General features: G+C 45.9%; 1 pseudogene; it reads left to right on the top strand.

Moving 5' to 3' along the window:
• Window positions 1-15,218: 15,218 nt before the first annotated feature.
• Window positions 15,219-16,823, top strand: LOC105079316 (lipid droplet-regulating VLDL assembly factor AUP1-like; annotated as a pseudogene).
• Window positions 16,824-18,872: the final 2,049 nt, after the last annotated feature.

Raw genomic sequence — 18,872 nt, 5'->3', positions numbered from 1 at the left:
GCTGGGGTCCCTCTCCCCATGGTATAACCACAGTCTCCCAGGGCATCAGGAAAAGGACTGAGGTCAGACAGAAGTTTGTCCTGCAGATCCCCGGTCACGTAACCGAGCACTCGACATCCCTGGGAACCATGGCTGTGGACATGTGCTGTTTCGAGGCTAGCTCGGGAATAAATGCCGACAGGAATGTAGACGGTATACACTACAAATCTGCCGTAAGCACCCCAGGTCAGGGTGCTCAGAATAATCTAAAATGGCCAGGTGGGGGATGAAGGATGCCTCGAGGGCTGAAAAGCCTGGAAGAATGTGATCCAGGCCAGAGAAAGTGGAGAAGGAGATGAAGTGGGTGCCACAACCCATGACTCATAAAACCAGTGCTGGGGAGGACAGTCCAAGTGGGCTCAGAGGGCTTATCTGATTGTTTTTATTGTTGCCACCCCTTCAAGGCTTTGTCCCCAGAGGTCCCACGGTGATCCTCACTTCTGTGTCTGTATTCTGTGTATAAATAGCACCTGGGACACTCCTCAGATAGAAATTGGGGCTAAAGTATCACTTTGAACCGTATAAATCTCTTCAGGTCTAATAAGCCAAAAATTTCATGAATATTAAATCTCTCACCTGGTAAGTAAACCTGGGGATATCTAACTCCATGCCATTCAGAAAAGGAGATGAACATATTTTGGGCTGAAAGGGAACATTGGGCTTTACTAAGTAGTGAATTACCATCACAAAACTACCAGCCAAGTTTGAAAGAACTGCTGGCTAAGAGCTATGTCCCTTAAGCCAAGGGTCTAGTACAAGCCACCCCTGTTTCCTTTGTGGCCCCATCTTCCCATTTCTGCTGAATCGAGAGCCAGGAGAGTTGCCCTGGGGCCTGCCACAGCAAAAGGCGAGGGGACCCTGAGTCCTGGGCGGAGAATCATTGGAAGGACCTCAGCACCTGAGCAAGTCCAGGTGGATGTGCAGGCAGGGAGGCAGGCCAGTCTGAGGTGTCGGAGCCCAAGCAGAAGGAGGCGGGCATACATGGGGGGCGGGGCCACATGGGGTGTAAGATCCCAAGCTAAGTGGGACACATCCTGTGTAATGGGGCCATGTAGCCCAGTACTTGCTATCAGAGTCCGCATGAGATGAACAGGGCATCTGTGTGAGGCAGACCCACCCTGGCACTGTGTGCTGGATCCCAGTTGGGTAAGAGGGATATTCACATGTGAGGCGACCTGGTGGGGGAGCCAGGGCCTGAGAGGGGGAGAAGTAAAATACATTGAAGATCATGAGAGCAAAATTTCTCATTGTCAGAGAAGGGGGTTACAAATACGGAAAGGGAGAAAACGGCTGAGCTTCTGTTGTTAGTTTGGAATTAGAGATATCGCTGTGAGTTCATGGTGTTCATTACACACAGACGGATAGAGAATTTCTGGGGGGGCAGAGCCAAGATGGCGGAGTAGAGAGACCCAGAGCTCGCCCTCTCCCACAAATACACCAAGAATTACGTCTACAAACCCACTGAACCACACAGAACACCTACTGAACACTGGCAGAGTGTCTCTCGTTTCAAAATACAGGAGGATTCTCACAAAATCCGATAAACAACAAGTTCATACTGTCTAGCACAGGGAACTATATTCAATATCTTGTAGTAACCTATGGTGGGAAAGAATAGGAAAATGAATATATGTGTGTTCCTGTATGGCTGACGTATTGTGCTGTACACCAGACATCAGCACAACATTGTAAACTGACTACACTTCATTGACAAAAGGAAAAAAAAATAGATGGATAGAAATAAATATAGGTGTGAGTGTATGTGTGTATTTGTGTGTGTACGTGTGTGCGTGTGTGTACGTGTATGTCTATGTGTGTGTGTATGTGTGTGTATGTATATATGTGTGTGCATGCATGTGTATGTATATGTGTGTGTGTATGTGTGTGTGTGTGTTTGTACATACATAATCCCCTGGCCCTGTCACCTGAGAGGGCCTGAGTGTAGTACACTGATTATATTTAGTGTAATCTCCACTAAAAGGATCCAGGACCACTTGGAGAAAAGGCTGATTCCAGAGTAGAGGAAGGAAAAATACAAGATGAGCCCCAAATGCCTTCTTGTGCCAAAGAATTCAACGCCAGCTTGATAATAATGGATTAAGGTCCATTGAATAAAATAAAACCATGAATCAATATCATATAAATAAGTGAATAAATTGAAATATTAATGAGGAACAAGATCTCTACATAGTCTCAAGGTGTTACAAAACAGGCAGTCATTACAAAGGGGAAGGGCGTAGCCTCGCAGTGGACGAGCCTGGCAGACACCACCTTAACCTAGTGATGAAAGGCAGTTATCACCAGCGATAGGTCCTGATGGGCTGCAGTGACAACAACTCGGCATCACGTCTGTGACATTCCTGCCAAATGGTGTCAAACCCAGATCTCATCACCAGAAAGCATCCGAGACTGACATTCTCTCTCTCTTGATCTTTCTCTATTTCTATCTCATACGCACCTTGGGAAATTTGTTTTTGTCACTGAATTCTTTTGATGTATTAAAGCATTCCAACTCTAGAACCTAATCTTATAGAAGGTTTGAAAGGATCAGGTTCCAAATATCCATTATAACTACCTGTGAAGACTGTTGTTTTAAAAAACTTGCTGAGTCCAAAACTCATTCATGAAAGAACTGTTCAGATATTTATTTTCTTCAAAAGTGAGACAAATGACAAAAGTATTGCTTTCACTTGTAAGAAATCAAAACGAGTCCTGACAGGAGGGAGCCAGCATTTCCCCAATAAATGTAAATGTACATTTCATGACATGTATTAATGTAATTTGCAGCATAATCAAGTGACCATAAAAAAGCTAAACCCTTTATTCATACTCAACACTGTCGGAACTAAATCCTCAAAGTGGCCAAGATCGGTTACAGACAATTGTGTACCTTTCCCTTTTTTTAAGTTTGTGAGACTGGGTAGCTCTCAGACCTCTTTCACGCATCAGACATGATGAGTCTGAGGCAGGGGCTGAAAAGGAGTTCTTTGTTATGTAGAATTCCTTGATAGACGATTTCCACCCGGGAATACTTTATGCTCTAGGTGTCCGACACACCCACTGTCCTGATGGCCTTCCTTCTTCACTGGTCAGTAGGTCTTCGTTTCTTTTGCTGACGCCTCCTCCTCCAGCTGATGTTTAAAGGTGAGAGCTTCCCGGGGTCAGTCCTCATTCCTCTGGTCCATCTGCACCTCCTGCTGGCTGGCATCCTCCAGCTCATGGCTTTATGTACCATCTCTCTGTTCATGGCATTCAAGTTGTGATTGCCAGCCTAACCCTCTCCCTTCATCTCCAAACTTCTATATCCATATTTTGAATTAATTTCTCCACTAGGCTACCTAGAAGCATGACAACTATAGAACTACTGATCTCTGCCTCGCCGCCTACCCGTGCTCTCCCTCCACAGAGCCTTCCTCATTTGAGTTAAAAGTACCATCCACCAGTTTTAGTCTGGTAGCTCTGGCTAAAAACTCTGGAGTCCTTAATTCTGCTTTCTAACCATCCTTCAGTACTCTGATCTTTGCCTCTAAAATAGGTCCTAAATCTGCCCACTTTTCACTCTTTCCAATGTTGTAACCCTAGTTCAAGACACCTGGACTATTGCAGCAGACTTCCAACTGCTTTTCTGGTCTCCATTCTCTCTACACAGCAGAGTAATTTTTTTGAAATGTAAGTTAGAAAATACCACTCCTCCATTTAATACCCCCCATGGCTTCGCACAGCAGCCAGAATAAACCTGAAGTCTATCGTGACCTCAAGGGCCAGCATAATCTAGCCGTTAACAAACTCTGGGACCTCGTCTTTCACGCTCTTCTTGTTTACACTGCTCGTGTTAGTTTCCTGCTGCTGCTGTTAACAAATGACCACCAACTTCAGCAGCCTAAACAACACATATCTATTCTCTGGAGGTCAGGAAGTCCCCAAATCAAGATGTTGGTAGAGCTGCATTCTTTCTGGAGGCTCCAGGTGAGACTCCATTTCTTTGCCTTTTCTAACTTCCAGGGGCCATCTCTACCTTTGGCTTGATTCCATCTTCCTCCTTCAAAGCGAGCAGTGTAGCATCTTCCATTCTCTCTCTCTGATCCTCCTGCCTCCCTCTTATAAGGTGATTATATTGAGGTGTTGGTTGAGGTTGGAGACCACCACTCTGCAGGGACTGGTTTCTGAGATGCTGAGTTAAAGCTACAGGCAGGGGACATTAGTGTCCTATTTGGTGACTGCTTGTAGCCACTAAGTGGGTGGAATTCAGCACCCACTGGGTGTCCCAGAGATGGCAAGACAGTCAGTCCTGGGGCACAGCCAGGGCCAAAGCGGGGATCAGCTGGGGTGGGGAAGGAATAGCAGGACTTGAGTGCTCCCCTTTGACCACCATGGATGTCGAGAGGTTGAACCTGGTCACACTTGGATTCTAAGCATATTATAGAGCAAACAAGAATTGTCTTTTATCATGATGTGATCTGAGGATAAATTCAACCGTAAGACCTCATTCCAAATGGGATCAGTTTTTATTTTTAATGTATTTATAGAATTGAGGTTCAGGCTTCCAAGGGAATGAGATAAAGGGATAGAGGTCAAAAGAAGGGGTGAGAAAAATAGCTCAAAATAAGCCAAAGGGCATTCCATTTTAAACGAAATGTGTCTGTGGCCAGCCAGAAAATGATCGTAATGTTGTAAACAGTCGTAAGAGAAAGATTTAAGTAACTTTCCATTACTTGGCAATGTTTTTAAGTTGGCTATATCCGACACCAAGAGGTGAGGGAGAAAGCTAGCCCATGATTCTAAAATGAAATTAAAACTGCTCTTGAGGCATCTGAAGATTTTGATCTTGGAGAGTACTTGTTTTTTGTTTCAGTTCACACAAGTCAGCAGGCAGGGTGAAAAAAAGGGCTGACCTGCAGCAAACCATTAGCCTTCCAAGCAGTAGGTCTTGGTTTTCCCGAGTGCAGTGCAGGAAACAGCTCTACAGACCTCCTGCATCTAAGCTGGATGTGTGCTGTACAATTTAAATGTGCAGGAGCCTCTGCCGACATGCAGTTGGCAGGGGTCCAAGGGTACCAGCCGCTCACGGTCTTGACTGGTCGTGGAGGACAGGGTCATAGCACACCCCAAGAGAGCTATTTATAGGACACCAGAGCATGTCATTTTCTTTAACTATCATCTAATTGATCTGGATGTTTGGGGCACCACCATTTATTTCAACATTAAATTACAGGTTTTTAAAACTAGACCATTGTGCCTAGCTGTCCAGTGGTTTCCCATTACTCACCTGCCACTGTTTGGGAAAGTCATCGGAGGAAATGCAATGAGATCACTGGGGCAACCCCTTTTCCAGGCTAATTGTTCTGCACACTCTGTATTGCGTTGTTATTTTTAACATACTAACATTAGCTTTTTTTTTCTTCCTAAGGAGACTTGAGTCCACTCAATTTCCCTGACTGTCAAAAACGCAAATTGCAATTTTATCTCTTGTTTCTTATTTCCTGGGAAACTGTAAGCCTCACGTCCAGCCCCATTTTCTCTTTTCTTTTCTGATTTGCTTACAGAGCAGGGATGACGTCTGATGACTGCAAGATGACGGCTGGGCACACTTCCCAGTGGCCGGACCTTTGCGGGCGGCGGGGGGCAGGCTGTTGGGAAGGGTGGCTTCCATTCAGTGGGGCAACAGCTCTTAACTCCTCCTCCTGCTCTGGCCCTGACACTCCTCCAGGATGATCTCAGTCTAGCAGCCGGGGTGATCCTGGTAAGACATCAGTGGATCGTATCAGTCCTTTACCCAGATCCCTACCTGATCTGTCCTCCCACTCCCTCCTCTCCCCACTGTATTCCCTCCCTCCTCCCACCTCCCCCACGGACTTTCTTACCGGCCCTCCAATGCGCCAGGCACGCCTGGCCCCGGGACGTTGCCCCTGCTATTTCCTCTTCCCAGAATGCCCTTCCCCCAAATGTCCATATTCTTTGCTTTCTCATGTCCTTAAGGTCTTTACTGAGACCATCTTGACCGTCCTATTTTAAATTACAGGCCCCTCCCCCAGCCCCCATCTAGAAATTCCTCTTTCTATCCCCGTGTACTTTTCTCTCCAGTGCTCATCACCATCCATCTTATTATGTGAATTTCTTCTTCATTTTTTCATGTCTGTTTCTCCCCACCAGCATACAAACTCCAAGATGAGAAGACATTTAATGTATTTTGTTTATTACTTTATCCCTACTGCTAGGAAGAGCACCTTGAATGAATCAGTAAGTGTGTTGCCTAACTAGCGACATGTTTCAGGAAGCCTACCGACATTTTATAGGGTCATCCCTTAATACTGCTTCGAATCTCCCTTCGCCGTGGTGACTGGTAATATCCTTCCACAAATAGAAACCACAAATGCCCATAACAAATCCCAGAAAAGTAACACAGGAACATAATGAATTTTTAATGTATGTTGAAGCTCTAACACTCTAGAACTTCAGAATGACATTTGGAAATAAGGTCACTACAGGTGTAATTAGTTACATTGAGATGAGGTCATCCACAGGAGGGTGGCCCCTAATCCAACATGACTGGTGTCCTCATAAGAAGAGGAGAATTTAGATACAGACATGCAGAGAGGGAAGGTGACATGAAGACACTTGGGAAGACGTCATGTGAAGATGGAGGCAGAGATCGGAGTGATGCAGCCATGGCCAGGGAACGTCTCGGGCTACCAGCTTGTGCAGGAAGCCAGAAAGGCTCCTTCCCTGGAGGATTTGGAGGGAATGTGGTCCTGCTGACACTTTGATTTCAGATGTCTAGCCTCCAAAATTGTGAGAGGATACGTTTCTGTTGTTCTGAGCCACCCACATGGCGGTACCTTGTTACATCAGCCCTAGGAAGCTAAACAGCTTTTTTTTTTTTTGGAGGTGATGTTATTTGTAATTGTCTCAAAGTTTGCATTAAAAACTCAGAATAGGTAAACACTGATATAAGACTTATGAAGCACAACTGACAGCTCATTTCTAGAAAGAGTTGGTCAAAGAGAAGATCCGTGAGATAAAATGATAAGGAACACGAGGTGACATCACGGAAGGCTTGTGATGGCCCACACTCCTCTAAGTGCTTTATGTGGATTAATTCATCTACCCTGTTAACAACTCCTCTGAGTTAGGTATCGTCATTGTCTCTGTGTTACAGATGGGGAAACTGAGGTGCAGAGAGGTTAAGTAACAAGACTGGGATATAGAACCCAGCAGCCTGGGTCCAAAGCTCGTGCTCGTAACTGTGACAGTGCTGGAGTCCTTTACCTGGACTTCGGGGACGGGGAAGGGACATAGAACCACCAGCAGTGCCCTCTGCTGTCCTCTTCCCTCAGACCCACGGATGTTCCCTCCTCGGCTGCTGCCCTCAGACTCTCCCTGCAAACGTCCCCTGATGGTGCCTCTTCTTTTCTTACTCTTCAACTGTTTTTTTTTTTTAATTGAGATGAATTTCACAAAACATAAAATTAATTTTAAAGTGAATGCAGTGGCATTTAATAAATTTGTAATACGGTGTCACCACTACTTCTGTCTAGTTCTGGAACGTTTCTCCTCCAAAAACCCGGTCCCCGGGAGGCAGCCACTCCCCGATCACGCCTCCTCCAGCCCCGCCCTCACCAGCCTGCTTTCTGTCTCCATAGACTCACCTGTTCTAGGTGTTCCACACACACGGAATCTTACAAGGTGACCATTTGTGTCTGATTTCTTTCGGCTAGCGTGCTGCTTCTGAGGTTCACCCAGCACCTCCAGCACCGGATCTTTCTGATGGCTGAATAACACTCCCTTGCAAGTTGGTACCACAGTGTATTCAATCCATTCAGCTGCTGATGGACATTTAGGCTGTTTTTAACCTTGGGCTATTGGGGTTAGTGCTGCTATGAAGACCAATGGATAAGGTTCCTCTGAGTGTCTGTTTGCACATCTTTTGGCTACGGACCTGGGAGTGGCATTGCTGTGTCATGTATTATTTCTATGTTTAACTTTTTGACCTGGTGTTTCTTCTTGTTTCTCATTTTCCATGCTGATCCCTCAGCACAAAAGCCTACGCCGAGTGTGGGGAAGTGGAAAAACCTGAAACGGGCCAAAGAGTAGGGTCAGGATTAAGGAAAGGCTGGGAACATGCCCACATCAGTCGTCCTTTCTTTCATTGGTCACACTTATTATGTGGGGCTATTTCCAAGTTTGGAGAAAACAGACTGCAAGTCTGCTCTTTCATGTTGAACCACAGAGCTTTCAGGCGGGAAGACGCTGTACAGACTGTCCAGTTTGGTGAATTCTCCGACTTTCCTTGGCCGACTTCTCTCAGACCTCACAGGGAGGGCCCTGCATTGCTTGGTTTTCATGTCTTCCATTTTGGGTTTGTGGGTAAGATTTCACCCAGAGGGATGATATTTTAAAGTCTAACTTTTTTGTTTGTTCCCAGTGTTTCCTCATCCCCCGGGGTCTCTGACCCATTCCATGAGCATGGCTCTCTGTGCTCACTGTCTTAGGAGAAGGTAACTCAGAGGAAACAGAGGGACGAAGGAAGGAAAGCATTCTTGGGTTGCAAATTTCAAAAGCTGGACTTCCAAAAGGGCAGATTCCTGTGTGTGGAACGGAGACTTGGGAACTGAGGAAGGGCAAAGACTCCTGCCTTAGGAAGGACTTTACTGGGAGGGAGGGGAAGACGGGGCACGTGCATAGTAGGGAGGTCCGTGGGGCCAGGGGAGGGACCAGACTCTGATAGGGGCAGAGTTAGCACCTAGCGACCGCCAGGCCTCCCTGGCGCATAAGCCATTGAGAAATGGCTCACCTGTGTTGAGTGTCAAAAGAACCAAGTCTCCAGTGGAGTGAACACTATATCCACTACAAGGAGGAGCTCTGGTAATGGATTTCTTGGTGTTTGGCAAGAACTCCCTTTTAGACAGACATCTGCATGTCATCCAATGACTGGCGTGAGGGCCTCCATCTGTGCCCCATTACCTTCTCATTCCTGTGGCATCTGCAGCTAGCAGCCCTGTCACGCTCCACTCACCTCTTGCCTCTCTCTCTCCAGTTTGGTTCAGGGGGCAACATGCCCATCAAGAAATTCCTAGGCTTCCCTCAAGGTCATGCAGATGGTTGTGGCCAATGAGATGTGAATGAAAGTCTTCCATCTTCCACTGGGTGAGGATTCTAGGAAAGTTACTGCTTTCCTAAGAAGAATGGACAGACTCAGCTCGTGTGGGCTCCTGGCCCTATTCTGTTCCTTCTGTCCCTTCTGTTCCTGCCTGAAATGGAGACAGGATGTCCAGAGATGCTGCCCACACCTTGTGACCACTTGCTGAGGATGGCTGAGCAGAAACGTAGGAGCCTGGTCCTGGAGTGGCCACATGAGGGCTGGCTCCCTGCCTCTTGGTTTCCTTGTTATGTGAGAGAAATAAACCCCTCCCTTAATCTGCTACTTAGCTTCTGAAACACATAACTGAGCACTCTTGCGCCCCATGACTCTTCATGCGGACAACTACAGTGGGAACACCTGTCCTACATGCATAAGCCTCACCCCCATGACTGAAGGGGGATGTGGTTCTGGAGACCTGGAGAGAGGGTGCAATGTGGAAGGGAAAACCTCCTGTACTGGGGTGAATCCAAGTGGAACGTATCTGCTATCTCCCTAGAGCCAGGACATTGATAGAATATTCCCCTTCTATTGCAGAAGAACGGGTTCCCTTAAAAGTAAAATCCTCTGCTCCAGCCCAGCCCTTTCTCATTTTACGAGGGAAGAGGATGAGGTTCAGGGACAGGAAGTGACTTGCCCAGGATCCCACAGGTAACTGATGGCTAATGGGGACTGGAAGGTGGGTCTCTCCCACCCCTCAGGTTTTCCCACCGTCAAAGTGGTCCCAGTATAATAAGTTCCTTTATCTTTTGTTTTGTTTTCTAAGGCGATTAGCTGACTGTCTGGTGTGCCAAATTAGTGAAATTTGAAGCCTTCTGAGTGAAGGTAAACAAGAATTAAACAAATCAAGTAATTTACAAGAAATCCAGATGGTAATTAAAAGGATTAATCCTGGTGTTTCTAAATGACAAACAGTTATCTTAATTATTAATTGCTAAATTAAATGTGCCAGCCTCATATGTTCTCATATTGTTCTGATTTACTCATCATCACTGTACAGAAGAGAAGTGGAAAACATAAACTAACCACATGTAAGTTTCTATATTCATGAGCAGATGCAAGAATAGGACAGGTCCCACGAGTGGAAAAGGGTCACTGACACAGAACTCCCTCCAGCCTAGGGCAGCGCTGAGCCTGTGTGACCCTCTGCCTCTAAGAAATGGTGTCCTGATCTGAAAATCCAGAGCTGAAGATACAGTGCTTTTCCATGGAGCTCAGTTTATGGAGAATTGGTTGGAAAAAACAGCCATGAAAGCCTTGAGACTGCCCCCGGTAGGTCTTCAGTATCTGAGCGTTTTATAGGGACCTTACTGAGGGAGTTCCTTTGGATTTTGGTAGACCACCCTCTGGTGGCCAAATATTTTCCTGCAGGCTTTCCCGCAGGAAAACAAAACGAAACAAAACCCAGTATGAGTGGAGTAATTTAGGAACCACCATTTTTCTGGCGTTTCTGTACCTCTTTTAGGAAAGCATTCTACTGCTTCACACATTTTATGTTCAACAAAATTTTACTACGTCTCAACCTGGATTACCTTTGATGCTGCTTAAATTCTTTTTTTTTATATTGAAGTATACTCAGTTTACAATGTTGCGTCCATTTCTGTTGCACAGCATAATATTTCAGTCATACATGTACCTAAACACATTCCTCTTCACTGTTTAAGTTCTTTACTTGATATTTCTTCAGTTAGTGATGCTTTTCCTTGCACCCGAAATGCACACTTTCAAATTCTGCATTTAAAGACCCAATTTGGTGGACCAATTGGAAGGAAGGAGACAGCTTCTCCTAACCTCAGTCAGTGTAAAAGGTGAACTTCCTAATGCTCCTGTGGGCAAGGTGTATTTTTTGGATTAATTTTAAAATTATATTTTAAGGTACGGGAGAATACTTGGAAAATTGTAAAGTTCTCCACGTATATAAGTCTTATCTGCATCTCTGTCATCTGTCTCGAGAGAACAGGAAACAGTCATTGAGCTCTGTTATAAAGGCAGAGAATCCTCAGCCAGAAGGTTGGAAGATCTTTCTTTCATTCCCTCTTCAAACATTTATTAAGCACCTGCAGTTAGCAAACACAAAGACATTCTTAAAGGGTAGACAGTCTAGTGGGGAGAGAGAAACTTCTGGAAATAGTCACAGTGGATGAGTGCTTTTGTAAGACAAGTCCTTTTACATTAACTATAACACAAACCAGCTTAACCCATGCAGTTAGGACATATTGTCTAAAGACACATACCACTTGGTAACAATTACACATATATACCATACAAAGGAAAAGAAACTCACATCTGTCAATCATGGAAAGACTCATTGGTTTAGATGGTACCTTAAAATTTTCTTCTATCCTGTCATTTTCTGAAATAACAACAACAACAAAAAAGAATGATGACATATGAAAGAAAAAGAAAGGAAGGAAGAAAGAACAGAAGAAAAACTGAATGTTTTAGTGGCAAAAACAGTGTCTGGCTCAATAAATATTTGAGAAATGAACAAATACATTAATAGCAAGATAGGGGAAGGGATTTACCAATTTCTTATGTGAGTATCCTAGCTATGCACATGTTAATATCTATACACCCTTCTATGATTCAGTGGGAAAAAAATTGAGGTTCATGAGCCAGATGCTGTGGCAGATCACAGTGCCATCTTCCTCATAGCTTGGAGTGCCCAGTGAGTTGGAAATGGAAGTGTAGAGTGGGGATTCCAGGTCATTTTCTTACAGGGAGTTGACTCAGGTGGAACTTAGATTCTTTTGCCCTACCCTTTCTTTGTTTGTCTGGAACACATATATAATTACTGGAGCTCCAGCAGCCATGCTGGGCCATGAGACAACCTGGAGGAAGAAAAGGATGCTAAGGATGATGGGATGTAGAAAGACAGAGGAAACTAGGTCCCTGGTGATCATGGAGCTGCCAAACCAACCTTGGACTGTCAACCTCTCGACTTTTCTTTCCTGTAGGAGAAATGAAACCTTTATTTTGTTTGAGCCTAAGATGGGGTCTTCTGTTATATGCAGCTGAACCAAGTGCTAATTTATACACAGCCATTTTGCTGTTCTTCTCAGGGGCTTGAGTCAGTAATTTCCTGCCTTTTATCTCCTTTCGAAGCTTCCCCTGCTGCAGCCCTTCCAGCTATCCTAAAACCCAGGAATTGGGGAACTTTTTCTTTACAGATCTTTAGGAAATATTTTAGGCTTTGCGAGTAATCTGGTATCTGTTGTGCACACAGATGGAACTGAGCTCTGTCTGGTGCAAGAGCTGTCGTGACATCATGAAAACAATGTGTGTAGCTGTGTTCCAGGAAAACTTTATTTATAAGAATGTGCAGCTGGCCTGCAGGCCCTTGTTAGCAGACCCTTCTTTAGTCCACAAACCTCGGGGAAGGGAAAAATAGCTTTTGTTCACAAAGTGAACAACAGCAACAAAAAATGTCAGCCTATTGTTCAAGGGTCTCCCCTCTTGGACCATGACATTTCCAAGGAAGGGACCGTGTCTAATTCATGTGTTTATTCTCCTCACCTAGCACAGCATCTGGCACATAATAACGAGCTCAGTAAATATTTTCAAATAAATAAATGAGAGTAAAGAACCAAGTCAAGGAGGCGATGAGTCCTTTGAAGGCTGAGAGGTTGTGGCGGCGACGAGCTCTGGTTTAAACGAAAATCCTTTTAAGCGAAAGCTGCTTGAGTGGTTGTGAAACCTGAATGTACCACAAATACCTCTTCTTACTTTCTGAGCAGATGAATGCGTGTCTTCTATAAAACCTTCTGCACATTAAACAACAGGGTAAAACCCTCCTCTTTCAATTCCCCTGCTTCTCACACATACTGAGGGGAGAACCCAGACCCAGCAATGGAGGGGATGGATGGTCATCTCCATCCAAGGTACTGGGCTGGATGGGCATGAAGGAAGTGTGAGAATAGAGCCAGTGAGCTTGGTGAGTGGTGCCGGGTCCCTGCTGGGGGTGCTGGAGGGAAACACCACTTTCTGCAGGGGCTGCAGAGAGAGACTGGGTCACAGCTGTGACCAGAAGCCCTTTGGAGAAAAGGTTTGCCCCTCTCCCAGTGCGGTGGGTGCAAACAGTCACTGGTGGTCTTTGGACAGGGGCTACGTGTGCTGAGTCAGAGACACAGTTCACGTGACCCACATGCAAACTCACACACCCGTCTTTCCACATTGCTCTCTTACAATAAGCTCAGTTTTCCTGGCCTGTACCAGGTGCAGATGAGGATCAATGACTTTGGGGTCATTGATTCTGGGGTGAGGGTGTAGCTTCTGTGTTGCTCATTTCCCTGATAATTTACAAAGACCAGGTCCAGAGTCCCTTATTCAAAACCCTTGGGCTGTCTGCAAACTGGCCTTCAGAATACTGTGGGTTCAAGAAAGGTAATGCAGTGCACATGTTATGTATAATTCAAAGCCCTCAGCACAGTCTGGGGAAGTACCCTGTGACCAAACATATTAATATTTGCCAAAAAATATGAATATTCACACTCAGCAGGATCGGGAAAGAATGCATAAAGCCTCATTCATTGTCAGGTCAGGTTTTGTCACCAAAGGGATTTTGATATCAAATGTGTGAAAAAAAAAAAAAAAGGAAAAAAGAAAATTTTCAGAGTTTTTGGATTTCATAAATGTGAAGAAGGTTGTGGGCCTTAAAACTGCCACCTTCCAAAGACTCAGTATTAATGTCACCACAGAAGCACATCCACATGGTGCTTTGTGCTCTTCATGATAATTTCATGTTCTGACGCGTTTGTTCCGTGGACGTGTCCTCACCACACAGTATAACACATAATCGGTGCTTACTGAGTTCTTGTTAATTAAGCAACCAACAGTTTTGCAATTTAAAAGTTATGAGAAGAGTGATTTAGCAATATCTGGAGGTGTTTTTGGTTGTCTCTACTTGCTAGGAGAGATTTTGGCATCTAGTGAGTGGAGGTGAGGGAACAGCTCAGAATCCTACAATGCACAGGACACCCTGTCCATGGATCAGCCAGTCCTTGACAAGGCCTTACCTTCCAGAATATACCAACAGCTCATACAACTCAGTAACAAAAAAACAAACAACCCAATTCAAAAGTGGGCAGAAGACCTAAGCAGACATTTCTCCAATGAAGAGATACAGATGGCCAATAGGCACATGAAAAAATGCTCAATATCGCTAATTATCAGAGAAATGCAAATCAAAACTACAATGAGGTACTACCTCACCATCATTCAAAAGTCCACGAATGATAAATGCTGGAGAGGGTGTGGAGAAAAGGGAATCCTCCTACACTGTTGGTGGGAATGCAGTTTGGTGCAGCCACTATGGAAAACAGTATGGAGATTCTTCAAAAAACTAAACATAGTTACCATATGATCCAGCAATCCCACTCCTGGGCATATATCTGGAGAAAACTGTAATTTGATAAGACACATGCACCCCAATGTTCATAGCAGCACTACTTACAATAGCCAAGACATGGAAACAACCTAAGTGTCCATCAACGGATAAATAGATAAAGAAGATGTGGTTTATTTATACAATGGAATACTACTCAGCCATAAAGAAGGAAATAATACCATTTGCAGCAACATGGGTGTTCCTGGAGAATGTCATTCTAAGTGAAGTAAGCCAGAAAGAGAAAGAAAAATACCATATGCTACCACTCATACGTGAAATCTTAAAAAAAAAAAAAAAAGGACACAAATGAACTTATTTATAAAACAGAAAAACAGGGACAGACTCACAGACATAGGAAACAAACTTATGATTACCAGAGGGGGAAAGGGGGTGAAGAGCGAGAAATTGTGAGTTAGGGATTTGCAGATACATACTACTATATATAAAATAGATAAACAACAGGGTCCTACTGTATAGCACGGGGAACTGGAACTATAGTCAATACCTTGCAATGGCTTATAATGAAAAAAACCATGGAAAGAAATATTTATGTACGTCTAACTGAATCACTATGCTGTACACCAGAAACTAACACAGCATTGTAAACCGACTACACTTTAAAAGACTCCGCCTTCCCAGGAGGCCCTGCGGCGGGGCGCCAAGATGGCGAGGGCTGCGGCCCGGAGCCTAAAGCAGCAGCTGTGGAGCCTTTCCAGGTGCCGGGTGGAGCGGCTCTTCGGTTCTCACCGGCTCCTGAGTGCCGGCTTCCTGCTCCCCGCCCTGCTGGTCTCCCCGCCGGTCGGGTTTTACCTCCTCGTCCCGCGCCTCTTTCTTGGGGCCCACGTCTTCCTGGTCACTGGGCGCTACCACACGGCGACCTTCGCAGGTTGTGGTGCGGACCCCACGCGCGGTGCTGGGGCTCGTTACCAAAGGTAAGCTCGCGAGCTGGAGGCACCATGAGGCCAAAGAAACCAAAACGTCGGAGTCTGGAGCAGAGAAAGGTTTATCGCCCAGCTGAGCAAGGAGGACGGGGCGGCTTAGGCCCGAGAAGACCCAGAGCTCCTCAAGGGGTTTCAGCGGAGCACAGCTAAAGGCCAGGTGAGGGAGGGCGTCCCAGGGTGTGCGAGCAGCTCGGGCGCAGTGCCCTGATTGGTTGACGTGGCCGTAACAGGGAGGTCAGCACTGCCCCCCCAGGCACCAGAAAGTCTGGGGGCTGAGTGCTCTCCATGGGCAAGGAGATAACTTCTTCCCTTTGGTGGTGGTTTTTAGCATCTGAAAAACTCAGGAAATACGCATGAGATACTATTATCTGGCTGCTTCAGAGAGGGGCTGCAACAGAGGATGTGGGAGAGGGGTCTGAACTTGGAAGGCCCCCCCAGGGTCCTGCTCAGGTACATCGTGGCCTTGTGGCCAGCAGGAGGACGCTGGGCCTGGGATCACCGCCTCAGGGTCCTCATTTCCAACTGTGTGACACCTTTTGACCACAACAAAGTCAACCTGCTTACCAGGTGTAGGACCTTCCTGGCCATTCTCTATCCAGTGGGCGGTACAGCCTCTTGCCCTGTGAGTCCAGAGACCCCTCGTCTCTGTGACACTGTCAGGTGCCTCCTGGGTCTCAGAACTGCTGTGGTCCCTTTTCGTCCCTTTCACAGTTTGTCAAGTATGGTGGCTCCGTCTAGTTCATCGCCCGCTGGGCGAGGGAGATGAGGAGTTTGCCCTCCGTGTACAACAGCTGGTGGCCAAAGAATTGGGCCAGCCAGGATCATGACTCACTCCAGCCGACACAGCAGAGCTCATGAAGCCGCAGAGACACCCCAGGTTGCACCCAGCCAGCCCGGTCTTCTTTCCCTCCCGCCCCTGGCCCTTCTCCTGATGTGCAGCTGGCAGCTGTGGCTCAGAGAGTGAAGGAGGTTTTACCCCATGTGCCACTGGGCATCATCCAGGGAGACCTGGCCAGGGCTGGCTGTGCAGACTTGACCACCACTGATTTTGCTTGAGGGAGCTATAGTTTTCATGCCTGAAGACATCACTGAGGGGACCTGCTCCCTTCCCACAGCCTCCACCCCATGCTCCCCAGCTCTGGCCTGGTGACCCCTCAGCCCACAGCCCTAACATTTGCCAAGTCCTCCTGGGCCCGGCAGGAGAGTCTACAGGAGGGCGAGCGGGCGCTGTATGAATATGCAGGGAGCAAAGCCCGTTCAGGTTCTTCTCCTTGCATCCTACAGGGGATTCACAGAGAGGCAGGCCCAGGAGGCGGACTGAGTGCAGGATGGTACCCAGTGCTGCAGGGTGGAGGCTGGGGGCAGCCCTCACCCAACTCACAGCAGGCAGATGGGTCGGTGGTAAAAAGGGAGCGATGGGGCTCCCCCCAATGTCACATTAAATTCAGGGTTTTCACTAAAATACAAAACAAAACAAAAAACAAACCCTATACTTTAATTAAAAAAAAAAATCAACCAGTCCTGAAAGTTAATAGCGCTGAGGTCGAGAAACTGGTCTAAAGGTATCACCCAATTAAGCTCAATTCAGAAAAAGCCCTACTCAAACCTCTTGAGTTAGGAGAGCATCTCATTCTTGTTGGTATCAGGGCTTCTCCGCACCTCTTTGTGCAAACCCTTTACCCGCCCCCAGGCACCAGGTGGGAACTCACCCTCCCCTGCTCCCTGACACCTTACTCACCAAACTGCCCTCCTTCCTGCCAAATGAAGGAATTCCTCTGACTTGAGGACGAGATGTTTTGAAGTTCCAGCCTGAGGATTGGCTGTGCTTCTGGCCCAAAAAAGGAAAATGAATCAACAGACTTTTCTCTCCTGTGCTTAAAGAAATTGAAAACCCGGTCAAAGTAACAAAACAAATGGCTTTACAATCAGAATGATGAGTTTCTATTTCTTTTCTCTTCATCAGTTTGTTTTAGGAAGATGGGAAAGGAGAACCCTTGCTGTTGGTAACTTCTGAATCACCAGCAGAGGGCAAGCATTGCCTACCTAAAGGAGAATTCTAGTTTTCCGTCTGCATTCAGTGCAGGCTGAAATGCCAGTGCCTGCAGGAACCGGCTGATGGATCAGTCACCTCTCCTAGTCATTTTCTTCCTCCATGTCATAAGTGACATGATTAAAGTCACCTCACGCAGTTACGATTCTGTATCAGGGAAGACTTGCTTTCTCCTCCTACCTTTTTTTTTTGTGAAAACTCTTTTGAGATGATTTGAAAAGCTTTCTTGAAAAATTAAAAAAATTTTTTTTCCTAATTAACGATGCATAAGCATTGCAGAGGATTAGAAAAAACACAAAGCAGAAAGGGAATTTTCACCTCCCAGAGACGATCACTGTTAGCTCGTTTTTTGGTGCTTCTAATCTCTTTTCTATTAACACTGCTGAAATGTGTTTGTAGTGATGACACATGATGAGTCCTTGACACACTGAGAGATGTGTAAACACCCCGTGGTTCTTGTCTCTGTGCCTTTGCTCATCCAGCTCAACTGCAGACTCTCTTTCTAATCTCTGAAAATCCAATTCCAAGATATTCTTCAAGGTCAAGCGCAAATGTCTTGCTTGATTCTCCCCAGCAGGAGTCGATTTATTTTCTCTGTATTTTTATGTCACTATGTTTGTGACTCTCATGGCCTCATTACCACCTTCTGCCTTATACTATGATTTGTAGGTACAGCTGTATCTTCCTACTAGGGCGAAGTCCTCTAAATGTGGGAATCTCCCTTCATCTTTCTTCTCTCCATAGCACAACACTGGGTTATCATGTAGTGAATACTTATAAATATTTGTTTAAAAAAAGAAAAAGGAAGAAAAGAAGGAAAGAGGAGGGAGAATGGGAGGGCCATTTATAATGCCATTTGGTAGAGTTTTCTCCGAGCAGAAGACTTGGAGTTTGGGCATTTTTGTGGGCTGAATGGTGTCCTCCAAAATAATACATTGAAGTCCTAATGTCCTGGTGTCTGTAAATGTGACCTTATTTGGAAGTAGGGTCTTTGCAGATGTAATCAAGTTAATGAGGTCATAACGGATTAGAATGGGCCCTAAACCCAGTGACTGTAAGGAAAAGGATATTTGGTCACAGAGACACACACAGAGGGAGGATGGCCCTGTGATGACGAGGCAGAAATTGGAGGGGTGCAGCTACAAGCCAAGTAGTGCCACAGGTTGCCGGCTACCACCAGCATCTGGAAGAGGCAAGGAAGGATTCGTCCCTGGAAACTTCAAAGAGAGCCTGGCCCTGCTGACACCTTCATTTCAGACTTCCAGCCTTTAAAGCTGGAACAGAATACGTTTCCACTGTTTTGAGCCACCCCATTCGAGG

This window comes from Camelus bactrianus, chromosome 25 (genome assembly GCF_048773025.1).
Source record: "Camelus bactrianus isolate YW-2024 breed Bactrian camel chromosome 25, ASM4877302v1, whole genome shotgun sequence".
Taxonomy (NCBI): domain Eukaryota; kingdom Metazoa; phylum Chordata; class Mammalia; order Artiodactyla; family Camelidae; genus Camelus; species Camelus bactrianus.
Note: the sequence above shows the minus strand (reverse complement) of the source record. Positions and strands in the feature narration are given on the sequence as shown.